This window comes from Fistularia commersonii, chromosome 2 (assembly GCF_037954325.1).
Source record: "Fistularia commersonii isolate RoL2024-O1a breed Wild chromosome 2, RoL_Fcom_v1.0, whole genome shotgun sequence".
NCBI lineage: Eukaryota > Metazoa > Chordata > Actinopteri > Syngnathiformes > Fistulariidae > Fistularia > Fistularia commersonii.
The window spans coordinates 25,386,817-25,408,143 of NC_141285.1; positions in this window are offsets into that span (position 1 = coordinate 25,386,817).

Genomic DNA, 21,327 nt, shown 5'->3' on the forward strand with positions numbered 1-21,327 from the left:
CAATTGCAAAGACTGTTAAAATGTAACTGCGAGACCCCATCATGGAAGGTGAAGGAATGCGCTACCCTGCTGTTCCAATGACAACCCCCGGGGATAATCGACTAGAGCCAGGGGTCGGAGGAAGTCACTATCAGGACTTCTTCCGAACCGCGACTTCGATCAAAGCACGGTTTTACACAACCCAGGTGCTCATAGTCCAAGAGAGCGTAAACCAGGGGTAAACCAGCGGCTTTGATCGAGGCGCAGTTTACGAGGCCCCGCACCCCAGATGGCCGCACTCCTAGAGAGCGTAAACCGGGGGGGGGGTCGGGAAAGTCATCGTCAGGACTTCCTCCGACCCTTTTGGCCAAAAGGTATAAAATGAGCCTGATCCTTTGGATCGGGGCCGGAACTTCTTCATCTACACATTCGACTGAACGCGTCTCAGCGGGTGTCTAGAGGAGCCGAACGATCCTCGCGGGGTGACATTCATTCTGGCCCGGGATAATCGTAAGTGTATTTTCCTGACTTTGAATAAACCATTCTTGCTTGATTAGTTCCTGGCCGTTGTGACGTTTTTCCCTGAATGATAATCTGAACACACCGGGACAACAAAGTCCGGTCCCGTGGCAGGAGCCACAAAAACGGACAAATCCGTCCATCTCAGAGGAGATCTGGACCATCACCTGGAAGCTATTATTGGATATTGAGAGGAAAGACATCACCGTCTCCAACAACAACATCATCCAGAAGGCTGAGAAGTTCTCCTGCAGGCTGAAGAACCCAGTCGGTCAGAAATGGAGCGACCCCTTGCAGAACCCTTTATTCCTTCCACCTCCATATTGGGTGATGGTGTTTGTGGTGTTGATGGTTTTGGGTTTGTTTTTTTTCGCAATTCGGAGACGACAATTTTTTTCCATCATCGGATCAGTACATTTTGAGTGGAAGAACTGTTTGGGAAAATAGTCCTGAAGTAATCCAGATGGGAGGAGAACAGCTCAGTAATCCAACCTAGAATCCACAAAGAACTACAGACGCTGACATTTTTTTTCTACCTCAGAGCATTTCTGTGTGTGTGTGTGTGTGTGTGTGTGTGTGTGTGTGTGTGTGTGTGTGTGTGTGTGTGTGTGTGTGTATAACATGATAGACGTCAGACCATGAAGAGAAAAGGATGTGGTTAAAAAGAGAGGGTCGGGGAACGGTGCGGTTGAATTTGAGTGATTTCATCATTTGAAGCTTCTTCCATCAACAGACACTGAACTCACACATTGTTACTGTTCATCCTTTCTTTCTTACTTTCTTACTTTCATCCATTCCTTCCTTCTTCTTCATGTCCTCTTCACTGTGTCATCACCAGAAATATATTTTACTGCTTTTTATCTATACACACTGCTCAAAGAAATCAAGGGAACACAAAAAAAAACACATCCTAGATCTGAATGAATGAAATATTATTATTAAATACTTTACGCAGTTGAATGTGACGACAACAAATCACACAAAAATGATCAATGGAAATCAAACTGATGAACCCATTGAGGTCTGGAATCAAAATGAAAGTGGAAAAACACACGACAGGCTGATCCAACGTTGATGTAACGTCCTTAAAATGAGTCAAAATGATTCAGTGTTTCTTCCTAAGTGGAAAGTTTGATTTCACACAAGTGTGTTCAACTTGGAGTTTCATCGTGTTGTTTAAGTGTTCCCTTTATTTTTCTGAGCAGTATATAGTAGATATTGTAGCGAGTCATAAATGTTGGGGTTTATGTTGATGCTTGTTTTCTGTGTGATTTTGTGATTGCCGGTATTGATGTGGGTGTTTTTTGTTGTGCAATAAATTCTCTTTTTTTTTTTTTTAATTTACCTGGAATTGATCTGAACAGTTTGTTATATTGCAGGCTCGTGTGGCGTGGCTGTGGCAACAACAGCTAGTGCTCATTAACCAGACGTTTACCATCACCAGGGTGTTTCTCTAACTAAAACGTCCTGCAGTGCTGTTGAGAGGAATGTTCAGAGTTCTGTTATTTCTTACTGGCTGTGAATGTGTTTTGGCTGAGAGAGCGGGGTGTGCACGTGCGAGAGTGTTCGAGAGGCGTGAAGGTAACGTTTTTTGAGTGTCTGTCGTCGTAGGTTTTTGGATGTAAGTGTTCTGATAAAAGAAGCTCTTGTTTACCAACCACTGCAACTCGTTGAACCCCTCCGGTCGGAGGATTCGTCGGTGTGGGATGAGGTTTCTGGGCGTTCACCTGCAACTAAAGGCTTGTTTGTAAAGTTTGGGGCCCTTTAGGAGACAGATGGAGTGCTCCAGAGAGCCTGGAAAGGGTCAGCTAGGGGGGAAGAGAGATGGTGGCCTCCAAAACACTGCGCCCAGCTTCAGCGGCTGGCGGTCCTGATGGAGAGGATGGCGGTGGACATCGTGGGCCTGTTTCCACACACGGACACAACAACAATAACGTTCAGGAACGGAGCTGCGGCTGAATCCGTCCATCTCAGAGGAGATCTGGACCATTGGAGGGTTGATGGACGGGAACCTGGTGTGCGAGTGGGTGAAAGACAAAGTGGATGTGGTTTATTATCGGAGCTTTAAGGGCCGGACAACCTTGAGCATCAGTTCTGAGGAGCTGGAAATCAGGAATGCCACTAAAGAAGACACAAATTTAAAGTGAAACACAGGATCCCTTAAAAACACACAAAATATAAATTAAAATATTTACAGATCTACAAAAAATAAATTGTAAAATACAAAACAATTTTAGCTTTTTATACACTCAACAAATTTAAAGTCAAACAACATCACAGAATCCCTGAGACAAATGCAAAACAACAAAATATAAATTAAAAATATTAACTCTTCATTGCTATAAATAAATTATAAAATACAAGAACTTTTAATTATTTACAATTCAACTTTCCCTTTTTCAGTGACCCCTGAAAAACGCGCAAAAAATATATAAATTAAAATGTGTAAAACGAAAAGAAAAAGATCAGCAGTCTACATTGAAGGTTGGCATTGAGTTACACCGAGTGCAAACGGAAACCACGCCAGGCATATGGAACAATCACATGCGCCTTCAAGAGAAAAAAAAAGTTCTGGAAAGAAGCTGCGCTCTACCCGTGATGAGTTTTTACTAATGACGTCAGACAGTGTGTCATGCAGTTAAACAGTGTCGCACCCGCCTTTCCGCGTTAGTCAGACATGCAGTTCTCCTCGAGTTCAACATGGAGAAAGAAACATCCTTCTGGTTCTTCTCGCTGCTTTTAGCGGCGCCTCAGTGTTTCTCCTTCACCGTCAAGTCTCTGTACTTCAAGGAAGGAGCGGAGCTGCGGCTGAATCCGTCCATCTTAGAGGAGATCTGGGACATCACCTGGAAGCTGGACGGGAACTTGGTGTGCGAGTGGGTGAAAGACAAGCTGGATTTGGTTTGTTATCGGAGCTTTAAGGGCCGGACAACCTTGAACATCAGATCTGGGGAGCTGGAAATCAGGAATGCCACTAAAGAAGACGCTGGGATCTTCACACTGGAGTTCAACCGCCGGGTTCTTCAGGATCAATACAGGGTCCAGATGATCGAGGAGGTACCGAAGCCCACGGTGAGCATCGATCCACCATCCAGTGGTTCTAAATCGGAGAAATGTACCTTGAGCTGCGACGGAAACACCGAGAATGTGGGACCTGTCAGCTACCTGTGGAGACTGGGAGATGTTCAACTGGAGAATGATACAAAAGTCATCACCGTCTCCAACGGCAACATCATCCAGAAGGTTGAGAAGTTCTCCTGCCGGCTGAAGAACCCAGTCAGTCAGAAATGGAGCGACCCCTTGCAGAACCCCTTTTTCCCTCCACCTCCATATTGGGTGATGGGTTTGGTTTTGGGTTTGATCTGCGTTTCTGTTTTGGTTGTTTTAGCAATCAAGGGACGGAAATCCATCCACGAACGGATCAGTAGATGTTTCAGAGGAAGGACTGATAGGGAACATGGTTCAGAAGATCCTTCGGTAACCCTGATGAAGGCAGGAGAAAAGTTCATACCATGAAGTGACAAGGATGAACTGTGTGGTTGAATTTGAGTGATTTCATCATTTGAAGCTTCTTCCATCGCCAGACACTGAACTCACACATTGTTACTTTTCATCCTTCCTTCTTCTTCATGTCCTCTTCACTGCGTCATCGCCAGAAATATATTTTACTGCTTTTGTTTTCATCCTTTTTCCCCATCGGGCTGCTTGAGAGTTTCCTAACTATGTTCAGATGTTCACCGACAGAGCTTGTTGCCAGATTGGTGGTGTTTCCGCCTTTCGTCCTCTCATGTCCAGGTCACTCCCGAAAGAGATTACCGATTTGAATGCTTGAAAAAAATAAAATACAAAGAATGAATGAAAAGATCTTCGTGGGGTCTCCTGACGCGTTTCTTGTTCAGCATGTTTCTGTATTACCCGGTTTGCGGTCCGGTTTCGGGAAGTATTTTTGCCTCATTGTCAGGATTATCTGGCAACACCGCTGTGGACCGAGGAGGATGACGTCATGTCGCACCGCCTCCTCTGGAGTTGTGCGCATGCGCCAGCCCGCACACTCTCGCTACTTCACTGTTTAAATTTGTTTATTGTTTTATTCATCTCCATGTGCCCGTCCTTCTTAAGGCAAGCTTTTTCAGTTTTCCCCCAGAAAAGACACGATCGTTCGACATGTTTCTTTGTCGATGTTACAAAATCAACATCCTCTTCAAATATAGAATTACGTTTAAAAAACAGTGTGCTGGGGGCCATGGTGAAGAGCAAGGGAGAGGTTCTTCTGAGAAATGAAGCTAATGAGACACACAATGGAGCTCTGGGAAGGAGTCGTGGAAGCCAGACTGAAGATAGAGGTGAGCGACCAGGAAAGAGTGTGTGCCGTTTCCTCACCTGCCGCCACACACATTTGCAGTTCCAACTCTCACCACTAGAGGGCGCTATAGGCCCCGTGACACTGGCAGCAGTGTCGACACTTGACATGTCTAAGGGTTTTGTGGCTTTTGGAGGTTCGAGATTTTAAAATAACTACACATTTAGTTGAAGGCCAAGATTATTTGTGTGTGTGTGTTTTCTCCTTACAAACCAAAAGGCTCAGCTTGTTCTTCTCAGGGGAACCGGAGAAGATTTGTTGTTGCCAGATTGGTCGAGTTTTCGTATTTCTTCTTCTTTTCTCCAGGTCACTCCTGTGAAAGAGATGTTGATATTAATGGGATTTTTACCTGGTTGGATCATTTAAATGATTAAATACAAAAGACTTCATGGGCTCATTTACGTTTTTCTTGTTCAGCACGTTTGGGTTTTAACAAGTTTGGCGTCTTTTTTCAAATCGTCAGAATGATCCGGCAACATGATAGAGTGTGACAGGAAGGACTTTCATTCAAACAGAAACTTAAGAAAAAATCCGACGTTCCACCTCATGTTCAGGGATCTAATTTGTTCGGAAACGGTTTACTTTAGTTAGAAGACTGTACATTTTAATACTTCAGTTAGACTGAAGTATTCGGTTTTCTCCGAGTTGAGCAGAACCTCGGTGTTCCTGAAGCCAACATGGAGAAAGAAACATCCTTCCGGTTCTTCTCGCTGCTTTTAGCGGCGCCTCAGTGTTTCTCCTTCACCGTCACGTCGCTGTACTTCAAGGAAGGAGCGGAGCTGCGGCTGAATCCGTCCATCTTAGAGGAGATCTGGGACATTGGATGGTTGATGGACAGGAACACGGTGTGCGAGTGGGTGAAAGACAAACTGGATGTGGTTTATTATTCAAGGTTTAAAGGCCGGACAACCTTGAACACCAGAACCGCGGAGCTGGAAATCAGGAATGCCACTAAAGAAGACGCTGGGATCTTCACACTGGAGTTCAACCACCGGGTTCTTCAGGATCAATACAGGGTCCAGATAATCGAGGAGGTACCGAAGCCCACGGTGAGCATCGATCCACCATCCTGTGGTCCTGAATCCGAGAAATGCACCTTGAGCTGCGACGGAAACACCGAGAATGTGGGACCTGTCAGCTACCTGTGGAGACTGGGAGATGATGAGTGGGATATTGAGAGGAAAGACATCACCGTCTACAACAGCAACATCATCCAGAAGGCTGAGAAGTTCTCCTGCAGGCTGAAGAACCCAGTCAGTCAGAAATGGAGCGACCCCTTGCAGAACCCGTTATTCCTTCCACCTCCATCACCTCCACTTTGGGTCGTGGTGGGCTTGGTGTTGGTGGTTTTGGGTTTGGTTGCTTGCGCAATTTGGAAACGCAAATATATCCACCAAAGGATCAGTGCATTTTTGAGAGGAAGAAGTGTGAGGGAAAATAGTCCTGAAGTAATCCAGATGGAAGGAGAACCGCTCAGTAACCCAGCCGAGACTCCGCACAGCTCTCTGAGACCTGCAGAGACTGACTTCTTTAACCTCATAGCAAAGAGGAGAAAATGAAGCAGGATCGATGCTTGCCATCCTTGTTATGTGACTTTTTGACAAGCAAAAAGTATTGTTTTCAAAAGCTTCAAGCGCAGCTTTACGTAGGGGGCGATACATGAAGAGTTTTGTTTTTGTTAGCCTGACTCTTTTAGTTTGCCATGTTGTTCCATCTGTTCCTTGTTTTAAAACTATGAAAGTTTTCTTTAATGTGAAAGAGGTTCAAGTTGGACTGAGATGGTTTGGATGTGGACGGAGGAGGCATGGTGAAGATCTGGGTGGAAGGACGATGGATGGAGGGAAAGGACAGGAGGTGACTGGGTTTGTGAACCAAAGGTCAGGAAGAAAAAATGTCACAGAATTTACCTTTTTTTTTTTCCTTTTTTTTTCCACAGAACCCTGTCGTTGCAGATTTAGTCGTCCAAACTGTACTCTTTGTTTCGATTTGTTCAAAAAGCTTTGTTAGCGCGTTCATGGCAGGTTCTAGTTTGTTTGGCAAGTTGTTTTTTTGTTTTTTTTGTGTGTAAATGACCTGCATTTAACACAGAATGTCACTAACAAGGAGGAGCCTCCTTTGACCCTTGTTCACTTTGTTTTTCAGGTTTCCTGCAGGGCCAAGATGGTCGAGGAGATACTAAAGACCACGGTGAAGTTTGGCTCCAACATCCTGTGGTCCGTAACCGAAACCTGCACCTTGGGCCGCGACAGAAACAGGAAAGAACAGAGCGGCACGTGGACTTTGTACGCAAATAAAGGTCCGTGTGTGTGTGTGTGTGTATGTGTGCCGTCTGAACTTTTTGTTCATGTGTAGTTGTTGTAGAACCTCAGTTTCTGAACGTCCCTAATCCTGACCCAATCAGCCAACAAACTGAGTTTTCGAGAAAAAAAGATTTGAACCGTCTTGTGAACAAGCCTCAGTGCACAAACGCGTGCAAATACATCTCACAGTTTCTGCATTGTAGCTTAGCGACCGCCAAGCCTGGAACTGCCTGTTATTTACACAGCTCATCGTTGTGTGTATATAAATGTGTATATATATCAGAAAAAACTGGTGAACATCAATAAATGTGTATATATATATATATAGCGTTTTTTTTCAGGGGCTCTGCGTTGTTTCAGTCTAAATTGGTTAAAAGTTAAATTGTAAATACTTAAAAGTTCTTGTGGGTTCTGAAGAGTTAATGTTTTTTATTTATATTTTGTTGTGTTGCATTTTTTTAGGGATTCTGTGTTGTTGTTTGACTTTAAAGTTGTTGAGTGTATAAAAAGCTAAAATTGTGTTGTATTTTATAATTTGTTTTTTGTAGATCTATAAATATTTTAGTTTACATTTTATGTGTTTTTTCAGGTATCCTGTGTTTCACTTTAATTTTTTTACGTATAAAAAAGCTAAAAGTTTATTCTTGTATTTAATAGTTTATTTGTTGGTACACTGAAAAGTAAATATTTTTAATTTACATTTTCTTGTGTCGTGTGTTTTTCAGGGATTCTGTGTTGTTTAGTATAATACAAAGTTGTATGGTATACAAAGTTGCTTAGTATAAAAGAGTTAAAAGTTTAAATTAGGTAAAAGTTCACTGTAGAGTGAAATAATAAAGGCTACGATATTATAGTAGTATAATACATTTTTTTATTCATCAATTCATTTTGTGCATAATGTTACATTATCATTGGTAATATATCAATTAAGGCAACAATAAATCTGAAGAGCCGTTTGGAAGCCGAAAGAACCGGCACTTTTTAGTGAACTGAGCCAAAAGAGCCGGTTCTCTAAAAAGACCCGGAATTCCCATCACTAGAGTCAGCTGATGATAGAAAATGCCTCTTCTATCATCTCTCCATCTTGGAAGGACTTCTTGTTATCAACGGTGTCAGTCCATAAATGCTGTGTTTAGTCATCGTTAAGGTGTCTCTGCAGAAAAAAACAAACTGAATGTGTTTTTCTCAGGATGAGGCATCGTATAATTGCAAGATTGGTCGTTTTTCCTGCTTCTTCTCTTGTCCAGGTCACTGAAAAAGACATATTGATGTTAATGGCACTAATCCTGGTTCAATAGAAAAAAAGAAGAAAATAAGAATGAAAAAAATTGCTGGCTGACTTTCATGTTTCCTGTTAAGCATGTTTTGGCCCAGCGTTTAGTTTATTATGGCGCCTTTTTTGAACATTATCTGATAATGCGAAGGAAACTGGCCGTTTGGAAACTGCACCCTCAAACCGTCCCTGCAGTGAAGTGACTCAGACACTGAAGTCTTCTTGGTTTCACAGAGTTGAGCAGAACCTCAGTGTTCCTGAAGTCCACATGCAGAAAGAAACATCCTTCTGGTTCTTCTCGCTGCTTCTAGCGGCGCCTCAGTGTTTCTCCTTCACCGTCACGTCGCTGTACTTCAAGGAAGGAGCGGAGCTGCGGCTGAATCCGTCCATCTCAGAGGAGATCTGGGACATCACCTGGAAGCTGGACAGGAACCTGGTGTGCGAGTGGGTGAAAGAAAAACCGGAAAAAAATGTGGTTTGCTATTGGAGCTTTAAGGGCCGGACGACCTTGAATATCAGTTCTGGGAAGCTGGAAATCAAGAATGCCACTAAATACGACGCGGGGATCTTCACACTGGAGTTCAACCGCCGGGCTCTTCCGGATCAATATAGGACCCAGATGATCGAAGAGGTACCAAAGCCCACGGTGAGCATCGATCCACCGTCCTGTGGTCCTGAATCGGAGAAATGCACCTTGAGGTGTGACGGAAACACTGAGAATGTGGGACCTGTCAGCTACCTGTGGAGACTGGGAGATGATGAGTGGGATATTGAGAGGAAAGACATCACCGTCTACAACGGCAACATCATCCAGAAGGCTGAGAAGTTCTCCTGCAGGCTGAAGAACCCAGTCAGTCAGAAATGGAGCGACCCCTTGCAGAACCCTTTATTCCTTCCACCTCCATATTGGGTGATGGTGTTTGTGGTGTTTGTGGTGTTTGTGGTGTTGGTGGTTTTGGGTTTGTTTTTTTTCGCAATTCGGAGACGACAATTTTTTCCACAATCGGATCAGTACATTTTGAGTGGAAGAACTGTTTGGGAAAATAGTCCTGAAGTAATCCAGATGGAAGGAGAACAGCTCAGTAATCCAACCTAGAATCCACAAAGAACTACAGACGCTGACATTTTTTTTCTACCTCAGAGCATTTCTGTGTGTGTTTGTGTGTGTGTGTGTGTGTGTGTGTGTGTGTGTATGTGTGTGTGTGTGTGTGTGTGTGTGTGTGTGTGTGTGTGTGTGTGTGTGTATGTGTGTGTGTGTGTGTGTATAACGTGATAGACTTCAGACCATGAAGAGAAAAGGATGAGGTTAAAAAGAGAGGGTCGGGGAACGGTGCGGTTGAATTTGAGTGATTTCATCATTTGAAGCTTCTTCCATCAACAGACACTGAACTCAAACATTGTTACTTTCCTTCCTTCTTCTTCATGTCCTCTTCACTGTGTCATCGCCAGAAATACATTTACTGTTGATGTTTTTCTCCTCTTTCCCCATCGGGCTGCTTCAGTGTTTACTAACAAAGTATCAGATGTTCACAGAAGGAACTCCACTTGTTTCCCAGGATCGTCGGTGTGTTGTTGCCAGATTTGTCGTGTTTCCGCCTTTCGGCTTCTCTTGTCCAGGTCACTCCTGAAAGAGATTTTCGATCTCAATGGAGTTTTTCCTGCTTGAATAAATACTATGCATGAATTAAAAGATATTCGTGGGTCTCCCGATGTGTGTCTTGTTCAGCATGTTTCTGTATTACCCGGTTTGCGGTCCGGTTTCGGGAAGTGTTTTTGCCTCTTTGTCGGGATTATCTGGCAACACCGCTGTCGGGCAGAGGTTGATGACGTCATCTGGCACCGCCTCCTCTGGAGTTGTGCGCATGCGCCAGCCCGCAGACTCTTGCTACTCCACTTTTTAAATTGGTTTATTGTTTTATTCATTTCCATGTGCCCGTCCTTCTTAAATCAAGCTCTTTCAGTTTCCTCTCAGAAAAGACACGAACATTCTACATGTTTTTATGTCGACGTTACAAAATCAACATCCTCTTCAAATTCAGAATTACGTTTAAAAAACAAGGTGTGCTGGTGGCCATGGTGAAGAAGAAGGGAGATGTTCTTCTGGTGAATGAAGCTGATGAGCCACACAGTGGAGCTCTGGGAAGGAGTCGTGGAAGCCAGACTGAAGGCAGGTGAGCGTTTGTGAGCGTCCAGGAAAGAGTGTGTTTTGTTTCCTCACCTGCCGTTTCACACAAACACACACACACATACACACACACACACACACACACACACACACACACACACACACACACACACACACACACACACACATATACAGTTCATACTCTCACCGCTAGAGGGCGCTGTAGACTCAGTGACGGCGGCCCGGTCCCATTCACCGACGCTGTGACGTCACACGACACTACGATCTTTATGTGTGTGTATGAATGTGGACAATGAAAGAGAGGCAAGGGTAGACGAGGTGACGATTGTGGGAGATGTTCTCTGGAGGAATGGAGCTGATGAGCCACACAGTGGAGCTCTGGGAAGGAGTCGTGGAATCCAGACTGAAGCCAGGGGAACGTTTGTGAGAGTCCCAGAAAGAGTGTGTCCTGTTTTCTCACCTCCCGTCACACACATCTGCAGTTCACACTCTCACCGCCAGAGGGCGCTGTAGACTCAGTGACGGTGGCCCCGTCCCATTCTCCGACGCTGTGACGTCACAAGACACTAAGGTCTTTATGTGTGTGTGTCTGTGTGTAATCTCTCTATATTGTAGCATCCCTGCCAAGTAGATAATGAGACTTGGTGGTGGAATGAGGAAGTGCAGGAGTGTATACAGAGAAAGCGGTTAGCAAAGAAGAAGTGGGATACTGAGAGGACTGAAGAGAACAGACAGGAGTTCAGGGAGATGCGGCGAAAGGTAAATATAGAGGTAGCAAAGGCAAAACAAACGTGTGATGGTGCCTATTTTTAAGAATAAAGGGGATGTGCAGAATTGTGGCAACTATAGAGGGATAAAGTTGATGAGCCATACAATGAAGTTATGGGAAGTTAGTTAGTTAGTTAGTCCTCTCGCACAAGATGCGTAGAGCCAACCGTGGCTACCAGGTTTCTCCATCGGGGTCTGTCGTTGGCAAGTTGCCGTGCCTGTGCCAGGCTCACACCGCAGGCTCTGAGGTCCTGGGCCACAACATCCAGCCAGCGGGTGCGGGGGGCACCTCTGGGTCTTCTCCATCCGGCTAGCTGGGGATTTAAGGCCAAGATGGAGCTTGTGGGATGTTCGGCAGGCAAGCGGATGATGTGGCCATACCATCGAACTCGCCGCATTGCTGCGAGGCGAGATGCCGGGGGCCGCTGGGTTCGATCCCTTAGGGTCTTGTTGGTGACATGCTGGGTCCAGCTGATGCCTTCTAATGTCCTCAGGGCCCTGGAGTCAAATCCATCAAGCCTGGCTGCCAGCGTGTTGTTCAGCGGCTAGGTTTCGGAGCCATAGAGAAGGACAGAGATGACTGAGGCATTGTAGACCCGGAGCTTTGTCACCCGGGATATGTGCCGGTGGCGCCACAATGGTCTCCACAGGGACCGCACGACTGACGCCGCAAGGGCACGGCGCCGGTCAATCTCAACTTTGAGATCTCCGGTGTTTGACTGGATCGAACCGAGGTACTTGAAGGTGGCAACAAAGTGGACAGGGGTGCCAGTGTGATTCACACAGGCCAGCAAGGGTGATGTTATATCTAGAGAGTTCACGGGATAGTAGTGTGGCATAGCCGGAGATCAAGAAGCTGGAGGACTTCAGGTACTTGGGGTCGACAATCCAGAGCAACTGAGAGTGCGGAAAAGAGGTGAAGAGACGGGTCCAAGCAGGTTGGAATGGGTGGAGAAAAGTGTCAGGGGTACTATGTGATAGAAGACTATCGGCCAGAATAAAAGGAAAGGTGTACAAGACAGTGGTGAGACCAGCGATGATGTTTGGACTAGAAACTGTTACAATGACCAAAAGACAGCAGGCAGAGCTGGAGGTCGCAGAGATGAAGATGTTGAGGTTCTCTTTGGGAGTGACCAGGATGGAGAGGATCAGGAATGAGTCTCAGAGGAACAGCACATGTTAGATGTTTTGGAGAGAAGGTCAGAGAAGCCAGACTGAGATGGTTGGGTCATGTACAGAGGAGGGATAGATAATATATTGGTAGACGGATGCTGGTATTGGAGCTGCCGGGCAAGAGGTCTCGAGGAAGACCAAAGAGAAGATTTATGGATGTAGTGAGAGAAGATATGAAGGTAGTTGGTGTGAGAGAGGAAGATACAGAGAATAGGGTTGGATGGAGAAAGTTGACTCGCTGTGGCGACCCGTGAAGGGAAAAGCCGAAAGAAGAAGAAGAAGCATCCCTGCCATACTGTTGAGAGGAATGTTCAAAGTTTTGTAATTCCTTACTGGCTTGTGAATGTTTTTTGGGTGATAGAGCGTTGTAGGTTTGTAGGTTTTTGAACACAAGTGTGAACCGCCGGGTTCTTCAGGATCAATACAGGGTCCAGATAATAAAGGAGGTACCGAAGCCCACGGTGAGCATCGATCCACCATCCTGTGGTCCTGAATCCGAGAAATGCACCTTGAGCTGCGACGGAAACACTGAGAATGTGGGACCTGTCAGCTACCTGTGGAGACTGGGAGATGTTCAACTGGAGAATGATACAAAAGTCATCACCGTCTACAACACTGACATCATCCAGAAGGTTGAGAAGTTCTCCTGCCGGCTGAAGAACCCAGTCAGTCAGAAATGGAGCGACCCTTTACAGAATCCTTTGTTCCTTCCACCTCCATATTTGCTGTTGGCTTTGCTTTGCATTTTTATTTTGGTTGTTTTAACAACTATGGGACTGCCAAATATCTATGAACGGATCAGAAGATGTTTCTGAGGAAAGATTGAGATGAAAAAGGGTTGAGAAGATCCTCAAGTAACCCTGAAGGAAGGAAAACCACTCTCTAACTGTGTGTGTGTGTGTGTGTGTGTGTGTGTGTGTGTGTGTGTGTGTGTGTGTGTGTGTGTGTGTGTGTGTGTGTGTGCGCACGCACTATGTTGCCCTGCACGCACTATTAGAAAAATTAACTACGTCCTGTTTATTTACGGAGACGCCCGGGAAACCTTTGTGCTCGGTGTGTTTGCGACAAGTTTCGGTATTTAAGGAATATAATATTCGGCGCCACTACGAGACTCATCACAGGGAAAAATATGACAGCTTGCAAGGAAAACTGAGAAGAGATAAGATCAACGAACTGCTGGCGGGTCTGAGGAAACAGACGTCCAGTTTTACCCATCGCTGAGAAATCAGTGAAGCAGCGGTAAAAGCCGGCTAGCTAATTGCTAGCGAAAATGTGCAATTTAATGTTAGTCAGCTGCTTCACTACAAAAGAGTATGTTGGAATTCTACTGTTCATGCAACTCCATGCGTTTTCAGTATGTATTGTATGTGTTTGCATGTTTCATGGATGAAGTTTATACATTTACAGGACAGGTGAATACTTTCATCCTCACACATTTAATAGCACTTTCTTTAGTTTGTAAGGTGTAGACAGGGATTCAATTTAGATCTTATATGCACATGTGTAAATGGTTTAAAAATCCCTTTCTTCATACGTCTCATTTCATCTTAAAGTGTATTACTTTATTTTTCAGTACCAATTACTTGTTAAAGTTTTGTGCCTTTGTATGATCAGTGGGATGGGTTGCAAACATGTGAACGATAAAAGTAAATTGGACTTTTGTCTAAGGAAATATGAGGTATTTCATGAAATGTTTTGTAAAAGGGTTGTTCATTGAATTCCAAGATTTTGCTCATGTCCTTGTACTTCTTTACACCAAAACAGAGGAAAGAGATGATATATTTTGGTTATTTATTGCTGAGTATGCTATTATTTTAATGGTCCGGCCCACTTGACATCTTCCTAGGCCGTACGTGGCCCGCCATGAGAAATGAGTTTGACACCCCTGAACTAAAGGCTTGTTTGTAAAGTTTGGGGCCCTTTGAGAGACAGATGGAGTGCTCCAGAGAGCCTGGAAAGGGTCAGCTAGGGGGGAAGGGAGATGGTGGCCTCCGAAACACTGCGCCCAGTTACGTTCTGGCCGCCGTGGACCTATTTCAACACGGCCAGAGGCGTTTGCCGTACCGGACCGAGAGGCAGGGGCCGCAGAACATCGGCGTGACCGGGAGATATCACAGGCTACGGGTCAGCTGTGCAGGAATCCACCTCATGCACAGCAGCCCTGCTCATGTTGGGACGAGGATCAGTAGGTGGATCGGAAATGAAGAAGCTTCTGGGCTGAGAGGAGAAACATCTGCAAGGGAAGACAGTGAAGTCCAGATGCTATGATAAGAACATTTTGACAAGAAGTGTGAGTGTGTGTTTGTGTGTGTGTGTGATACTCTTCTTCTATGTCGGTGGTTATTTGCCCCTTGTCTGCAAAGAAAATCTTGGTACAAATTCCTTTTTTCATTCGACCTTCTGGATCTTATTTTGAAACACGACTGTTTCCGCCTTCGCCTGACTGCCGCGTTTAATATTGTAATTTCCTAATATAAAGAGAAATTGTTGTATTCAGATTAAATACTGTGAAGTGACAAGTTCTCATCATTTGAACCCCCGCGCTTCTCACCGAAACATTTTCATGCATGAAACTGATCCCTGGTACAGAAAAGGTTGTTTTATGTGACAGGAGAGACCGAGAAACCTGACTTGAAGAATCAAAGACAGAATTCCTTCCAGTGATACAGAAAGTGAAACAGTTCAGGTGTTTGGAGAAAAAAGGAATGCTTCTCCTCAAACTTGTTTGGCAAAATTGAGATTTTTTAATTGCTTTACCTTGTTTTTTATCTCACTGCTGTGAAGGAACCAGGTTTGAACCATCCCAAGACCTCATATCACTGTGTGTGTGTGTGTGTGTGTGTGTGTGTGTGTGTGTGTGTGCGTGCGTATTCTTGGTGTTTTTAAACCTTCTTGCTGCTTCTGTGTTCAATAACAACTAACAGATTTCCATGATCCTAATGTGTGTTTAACACAATCAGAGTTTGAGTGTGTGAACTCTGAACAGAAATCAAAGCTGAATTTGTTTTCACAGGATTTATCATCTTACGTGTTGTTGTCAGTGTGTGTGTGTGTTTGCTTTTTAATCAAAGTCATTTAATTCTTTATTTGTTTTATTTCCGTCCCTTTTTATGGAACACAGTGTTTAAGCAAACCTTGCCCTGCACTTGGTTCCCTTAAAACCTGTTTTCTCTGTTTAGATTCCTTTAAGATCTGGGCGGGTTTCTGTGTGTGTGTGTGTGTGTGTGTGTGTGTGTGTGTGTGTGTGTTAAAATATTGCAGGTTTTTGAGTTGTGATTGGACGACAGACTGGCTGATCCGCCTGACAACGCTGCTGATTGGATGAGAGGGATATTACTTCTCTGACAGGTGAGCAGGGACGGATGAGACTGTGATTGCTCCTCTCAGGTAACGTCGCCAGTCGACATCCGGCCAAAGAACTTAAACACTGAAGTCTTCTGGATTTCAAACAATTTAGCAGAACCTCGGTGTTCCTGAAGCCAATATGCAGAAAGAAACATCCTTCTGGTTCTTCTCACTGCTTTTAGCGGCGCCTCAGTGTTTCATCTTCACCGTCAAGTTGCTGTACTTCAAGGAAGGAGCGGAGCTGCGGCTGAATCCGTCCATCTCAGAGGAGATCTGGTACATTGGATGGTTGGTGGACGGGAACCTTGTGTGCGAGTGGGAGAAAGACAAACTGCATTTGGTTTATTATCGGAGCTTTCAGGGTCGGTCAACCTTGAACACCAGAACCGCTGAGCTGGAAATCAGGAATGCCACTAAAGAAGATGCTGGGATCTTCACACTGAAGTTCAACAACCGGACTCTTCAGGATCAATACAGGGTCCAGATAATCGAGGAGGTACCGAAGCCCACGGTGAGGGTCGCTTCACTGTCCTGTGGTCTCGAATCCGAGAAATGCACCTTGAGCTGCGACGGAAACACCGAGAATGTGGGACCTGTCAGCTACCTGTGGAGACTGGGAGATGATGAGAGGGATAATAAGAGGAAAGACATCACCGTCTACAACGACAACATCATCCAGAAGGTTGAGAACTTCTCCTGCAGGCTGAGGAACCCGGTCAGTGAGAAATGAAGCGACCCCTTGCAGAACCCTTTATTCCCTCCACCTCCGTATTGGCTGGTGGGTTTGGTTGGCATTTTTATTTTTGTTGTTTCAACAACTATGGGACTTCTATATATCTACGAACAGAACAGTAGATGTTTCAGAGGAAAGAGTGCGATGAAAGAGGGTTGAGAAGATCCTCAAGTAACCCAGAAGGAAGGAAAATCACTCTCTAACTCTGTGTGTGTGTGTGTGTGTGTGTGTGTGTGTGTGTGTGTGTGTCTGTGCGTGCGCACTATGTTACATAGGCAATAGTCAATGCAGTCAATTGTTGGTGTTTGAAAGGCCACTTAGAGACAAAGAATTTCTTCCAGCGAATACAGAAAGTGAACCAGTTCAGGAGGCGTCGTCTCACATCTCGATCTTCTATGGCAACTTTGAGATGTTTTGTGGCGTGAGTGCAGAGACCAGCCTGAATATTTTGTTCACTTGCAGTGTTATCTTCACTTAACATGTCTAAAGGGCTTTGTGGCTTTTGGAGGTTAAAGATTTAAAAAAAACTACACATTGAGGTTAAGGCCAAGATTGTTTGTGTGTGTGAGTGTGTGTGTTTTCTCTTTACATTTCTATTTATTTTTACAAAGAAAAAGGCTGAGCTTGTTCTTCTCAGGGGAACCGGAGCGGATGTGTTGTTGCCAGATTCTTCTATTTCTTCTTCTTTTCTCCAGGTCACTCCTGTAAAAGAGATGTTGATATTAATGGGGTTTTACCTGGTTGGATCAATTAAATGATTAAATACAAAAAACTCCATGGGCTCATTGACGTGTTTCTGGTTCACCACCTTTTGTTTTGTTTTTTTTTACCAAGTTTTGCGTCTTTTTTTCCCCCCTCAAATCGTCAGGGGGATCTGGCAACATGATAGGGGGGTTCAGGACAGACCTGTAGTAGTTAGTGTTTCACTACTCCTGTCCAGTAGAGGGCAGGAGAGGTTAACATCACTGTGGGTGTTTAAACAGGGGTAGAAAACAGACCTGTAGGCTTGATGACAGGTGTAAAAACTGTATCAACTTTGTGCTCAGTAAAACTAGCGAAAACCACATCCCTGGTGTTTGTGAAGCTTTCGAGGCAAGGATATCACAGCGTGTTCCATGTTAATACTGTTGTATTTGGGCATTAAAGAGGGAAGAATGCGGAGGCACCACAAGCCTTAAAGTTCGTAATGTGAATTAAATAAGTTTTCCTCGATAATTGTAGCCTTCTAGCATATTCTGTGAGCTGCGTCACACTAGCTAGCAATCGCTAGCTTACTGTGCGACTCACAGGAGGAGTTTGATACGTGTTGCCATCTTAATCTTGCCCACATCACAAATCAAAGATAGATTAATGATACATATTTGGATTTCTTAGTTGAATAAAGTTTACAATAAGATAGTAGATTAAAATAACGCTGGGAAACTGGCGTGCTTCCTGTTTTAGTTGTACCCAGTTTGCGGTCGTCTTTAAAGGCGTGTTTTTGCAGATCGTCAAGATTATCTGGCAACAGCTGAGCGACCGAGGAGGGCGTTTTCGAACTGCACACTTAAACAGCCCCTGAAGGCGGAGTTACTTAGAATGTCAACATAGCGAAGCAAACAACATTCTGGTTGTTCTCGCTGCTTTTAGCTGCGCCTCTGCGCCTTTTTTGAACATTATCTGGTATTGCTGATCAGGAAACTAGTCGTTTTTCACACTGCACACTCCAACCATCCCTGCAGTGAAGCGACTCAGACACTGAAGTCTTCTTGGTTTCACAGAGATGAGCAGAACCTCGGTGTTCCTGAAGTCAACATGGAGAAAGAAACATCCTTCCGGTTCTTCTCGCTGCTTTTAGCGGCGCCTCAGTGTTTCTCCTTCACCGTCACGTCGCTGTACTTCAAGGAAGGAGCGGAGCTGCGGCTGAATCCGTCCATCTCAGAGGAGATCTGGGCCATTGGATGGTTGGTGGACGGGAATCCAGTGTGCGAGTGGGTGAAAGACAAACTGGATTTGGTTTATTATTCAAGGTTTAAAGGCCGGACAACCTTGAACACCAGAACCGCGGAGCTGGAAATCAAGAATGCCACTAAATACGACGCTGGGATCTTCACACTGGAGTTCAACCGATGGGTTCTTCAGGATCAATACAGGGTCCAGATAATCGAGGAGGTACCGAAGCCCACGGTGAGCGTCGATCCACCGTCCTGTGGTCCTGAATCCGAGAAATGCACCTTGAGCTGCGACGGAAACACTGAGAATGTGGGACCTGTCAGCTACCTGTGGAGACTGGGAGATGATGAGTGGGATATTGAGAGGAAAGACATCAACGTCTACAACGGCAACATCATCCAGAAGGCTGAGAAGTTCTCCTGCAGGCTGAAGAACCCAGTCAGTCAGAAATGGAGCGACCCCTTGCAGAACCCTTTATTCCTTCCACCTCCATCACCTCCACTTTGGGTTGTGGTGGGCTTGGTGTTGGTGGTTTTGGGTTTGGTTGCTTTCGCAATTTGGAAACGAAAATATATCCACCAAAGGATCAGTGCATTTTTGAGTGGAAGAAGTGTGAGGGAAAATAGTCCTGAAGTAATTCAGATGGAAGGAGAACCGCTCAGTCACCCAGCCGAGACTCCGCACAGCTCTCTGAGACCTGCAGAGACTTGACTTTTTTGACCTCGTAGCAAAGAGGAGAAAATGAAGCAGGATCGATGCTTGCCATCCTTGTTATGTGACTTTTTGACAAGCAAAAAGTATTGTTTTCAAAAGCTTCAAGCGCAGCTTTACGTAGGGGGCGATACATGAAGAGTTTTGTTTTTGTTAGCCTGACTCTTTTAGTTTGCCATGTTGTTCCATCTGTTCCTTGTTTTAAAACTATGAAAGTTTTCTTTAATGTGAAAGAGGTTCAAGTTGGACTGAGATGGTTTGGATGTGGACGGAGGAGGCATGGTGAAGATCTGGGTGGAAGGATGATGGATGGAGAGAAAGGACAGGAGGTGACTGGGTTTGTGAACCGAAGGTCAGGAAGAAAAAATGTCACAGAATTTACCCTTTTTTTTTTTTTTTTTTCCACAGAACCCTGTCATTGCAGATTTAGTCGTCCAAACTATACTCTATGTTTGGATTTGTTCAAAAAGCTTTGTTAGCGCGTTCATGGCAGGTTCTAGTTTGTTTGGCAAATTTTTTTTTTTGTGTGTAAATGACCTGCATTTAACACAGAATGTCACTAACAAGGAGCCTCCTTTGACCCTTGTTCACTTTGTTTTTTAGGTTTCCTGCAGGGCCAAGATGGTCGAGGAGATACCAAAGACCACGGTGAAGTTTGGCTCCAACATCCTGTGGCCCGTAACCGAAACCTGCACCTTGGGCCGCGACAGAAACAGGAAAGAACAGAGCTGCACGTGGACTTTGTACACAAATAAAGGTCTGTGTGTGTGTGTGTGTTTGTGTGTGTGTTTGTGTGTGTGTGTGTGTGTGTGTGTGTGTGTGTGTGTGTGTGTGTGTGTGTGTGTGTGTGTGTGTGTTACGTCTGAACTTTTTGTTCATGTGTCGTTGTTGTAGAACCTCAGTTTCTGAGAAAAAAAAAATTTTGAACCGTCTTCTGAACAAGCCTCAGTGCACAAACGCGTGCAAATACATCTCACAGTTTCCGCATTGTAGCTTAGCGACCGCCAAGCCTGGAACTGCCTGTTATTTACACAGCTCATCGTTGTGTGTGTATAAATGTGTATACATATCAGAAAAAACTGGTGAACATCAATAAATGTATATATATATATATATAACAGGTGTCGCCACCTCCTCTTGTGTTGTGCATTTGCACCTTTCTTTCCTCTGCTTTTTCACTTTTTTTCGGGTTTTCTTCATCTTGGTTTCCACTCAACAGTCTGTTTAGCTCAGAAATGGAATGTTTCAAAGGGCAGAAGTGAAAAAATATGAAGTGTGTGGATTTTATTGCTGTCCTATTCCTGCAACACCACGTTCATGCAAATTATGGGCTGTATGTTTCATTTTTCACCCTGTTAATATACCGTGTCACCCAGATGTCCCATTGATTAAAAAGCTACAATATTTTTGTATTCTACTGACCGTTCTACCGTTTGGTCTGTTTACTTGACGATCTGGATGGGTTTTTCTTCTTGAAATAGGGCAGGTTTGCAACAGAAACTTAACACCCGCCACCAACAGGAAAACCCCAAGTGAAGCCTGGATGAATGGAGTCGTTACAGTTTGACAGTTAAAAAAGAAAGAGGAAGGTTAATACCCAGTAAAACAGGGGTCGGCGTTTAATTTGTACAAGGGTCACGTGAGAAAGCTGAATTGTGTCAGAGGGCCACAGCGACAGCAGCTTGAACCTCATTCTGCTCACCAGTCTTCCACTGTAAAATGCACTTCATCACATCATGTGTATCATTCAGTGCATGAATATCTGGAGCTTCTTGATCACGAGGTCACTGTTGTAAGTTCAAAACTTAACATTTAATCACTGAAATGCAGATGCAGTGAAAAACAGATGACACCTGGTCAGAAACATCTTCGGGTTGTGAAACATGACATCAAGCCTTGTCACCTGTAGAAACACACAATAACACTTCCATTCTTTTAGCGTCAAAACAAAAGCATCTACTGAGTTTTACCAGGCCTTTTCAGACTAGAATAAATCATGGCAACTGAATTATTACCATCACTGCAGTTCTTACATGACAAGGGTCAACATTATAGCTGTAAATATTGTAAATAAAACAATTCCGCTCA